The following is a 2,500-nucleotide window of genomic DNA, read 5'->3' on the forward strand; positions in this document are numbered from 1 at the left end:
GGTTCGTCCTGTGACGTTTGATGACTCTGGATAACCACGCGGATCGTACGGTCTCTGCACCGACGACGTATCATTCAAGTGTCTGCCCTATCAACTGTCGAAGGTACGCTACGTGCCTACCTTTGTGATAACGGGTAACGGGGAATCAGGGTTCGATTCCGGAGAGGGAGCCTGAGAAACGGCTACCACATCCAAGGAAGGCAGCAGGCGCGCAAATTACCCATTCCCGACACGGGGAGGTAGTGACGAAAAATAACAATACAGGACTCTAACGAGGCCCTGTAATTGGAATGAGTACATCCTAAAACTCTTAACGAGTATCCATTGGAGGGCAAGTCTGGTGCCAGCAGCCGCGGTAATTCCAGCTCCAACAGTGTATGCTAAAGTTGTTGCGGTTGAAAAGCTCGTAGTTGGATTTTGGGCGAGCGCCGCCGGTCCGTCGCAAGGCGTGTCACTGGTTGCGTTCGCCTCACCTTCGGTTCTCCGTCGGTGCTCTTGACTGAGTGTCGGCGGTGGCCGATAAGTTTACTTTGAAAAAATTAGAGTGTTCAAAGCAGGCTGTTCGCCTGCATAGTGTTGCATGGAATAATGGAATAGGACCTCGGTTCTATTTTGTTGGTTTTCGGAGCACGAGGTAATGATTAAGAGGGACAGACGGGGGCGTCCGTACTCTGCCGTTAGAGGTGAAATTCTTGGATCGGCGGAAGACGAACTACTGCGAAAGCATTCGCCAAGAATGTTTTCTTTAATCAAGAGCGAAAGTCAGAGGTTCGAAGACGATCAGATACCGTCCTAGTTCTGACTATAAACGATGCCAACTAGCGATCGGGAGGCGTTACCATGACGACCTTTCCGGCAGCTTCCGGGAAACCAAAGTCTTTGGGTTCCGGGGGAAGTATGGTTGCAAAGCTGAAACTTAAAGGAATTGACGGAAGGGCACCACCAGGAGTGGAGCCTGCGGCTTAATTTGACTCAACACGGGGAAACTCACCCGGCCCGGACACAGGTAGGATTGACAGATTGAGAGCTCTTTCTTGATTCTGTGGGTGGTGGTGCATGGCCGTTCTTAGTTGGTGGAGCGATTTGTCTGGTTAATTCCGATAACGAACGAGACTCTGGCATGCTAAATGGGATAGGGACTTGCAATTGTTTCCCTTGAACGAGGAATTCCCAGTAAGCGCAAGTCATCAACTTGCGTTGATTACGTCCCTGCCCTTTGTACACACCGCCCGTCGCTACTACCGATTGAATGGTTTAGTGAGATCCTTGGATCGGCCCCGTCGCGGCTGGCAACGGCCGCGTCGGCGTGTCGAGAAGACGATCAAACTTGATCATTTAGAGGAAGTAAAAGTCGTAACAAGGTTTCCGTAGGTGAACCTGCGGAAGGATCATTACCGAAGGTGGTGGTAGGCCCCGGCCGACCGCGCACTGAATTGTCTTTGAGTGCCGCCGAGAGGGCGGCCGTCAATCGGGGTTCCGCCCCGTGCGACACGCGTAACACGTTGGCATAGCAAGGCAGCCGAGTGCGATGGTGGCTTCTGGGCACCGCGCTCGATGTGCCGCCGGCCCAGCCCGGCGGTCGCTCGGCGCCGTTTGTTGGTGTTTTTGTGCAGTTGTTGTCGGTGGTGGTTTTGTGGTCGATCCCACAGTGTGACGTCCGCGCGCTTCGGCGCCGGGCGAAACGTCGAGGACGACTCTTAACGGTGGATCACTCGGCTCGCGAGTCGATGAAGGACGCAGCCAAGTGCGAGAAGTAATGTGAATTGCAGAACACATTGAACGTCGACCTTCTGAACGCGAATTGCGGTCTCGGGTCAATCCCGGGACCGCGTCTGCCTCAGGGTCGCGTTCGTCCTCACCCGAGGGCCGTCGCCTGGCCTCTGCAAAGACGGCCGGGCGTCGCCCCAAGTTGAAGCGGTCGCCGAGCTTTCTCGGCGCGACCGCGTGTCCCGTACACCGCCGGCCCCTCGACGTGTTCAACTACGTTCGAGGGGCGGGTCCAGGTCGGTCGGTCCGGTCACGAGATCAAGACCGACCGTGGGCCAAGGCGGCGACGGTACGCGCTCGGTCGGCGCCGGCGGCGACGACTTGCGATGCCAGCGGGCCGTGTAAGAAGCGGCCCGCTTGACACATACGACCTGAGTTCAGGCGAGAGCACCCGCTGAATTTAAGCATATTATTAAGCGGAGGAAAAGAAACCAACAGGGATTCCCTGAGTAACGGCGAGTGAACCGGGAAGAGTCCAGCGTCGAATCTGCGCGCTTTTCGAGCGCGCCGAGTTGTGACGTACGGAAGTCCCAGTGCGGCTGACGGCGAGCGCCGGTGTCCTTCTGATCGAGGCCTCGTCCCACGGCGGGTGTTAGGCCCATAGGGGCGCTTGCCTTGGCCGCTTCGGGTCTTCTCGGAGTCGGGTTGTTTGGGAATGCAGCCCAAAGCGGGTGGTAAACTCCACCTAAGACTAAATACGGTCGCGAGACCGATAGCGGACAAGTACCGTGAG

At 56.4% G+C, this 2,500-nt stretch overlaps 1 non-coding gene and 2 pseudogenes across 1 annotated transcript; all 3 read left to right on the top strand.

The window, feature by feature from the left end:
- Positions 1-1,394, top strand: part of LOC144418748 (small subunit ribosomal RNA) — a 1,616-nt pseudogene extending 222 nt beyond the window's left edge.
- A 298-nt stretch (positions 1,395-1,692) lies between these two features.
- LOC144418715 (5.8S ribosomal RNA) lies at positions 1,693-1,846 on the top strand. Its single transcript, XR_013473622.1, has one exon. It is a non-coding gene; the product is annotated as a 5.8S ribosomal RNA (ribosomal RNA).
- Positions 1,847-2,134: 288 nt separating this feature from the next.
- LOC144418692 (large subunit ribosomal RNA) overlaps positions 2,135-2,500 on the top strand; it is a 3,695-nt pseudogene continuing 3,329 nt past the window's right edge.

The sequence above is a fragment of the Styela clava genome, unplaced genomic scaffold (assembly GCF_964204865.1).
Source record: "Styela clava unplaced genomic scaffold, kaStyClav1.hap1.2 HAP1_SCAFFOLD_30, whole genome shotgun sequence".
NCBI classification, from domain to species: Eukaryota; Metazoa; Chordata; class Ascidiacea; order Stolidobranchia; family Styelidae; genus Styela; species Styela clava.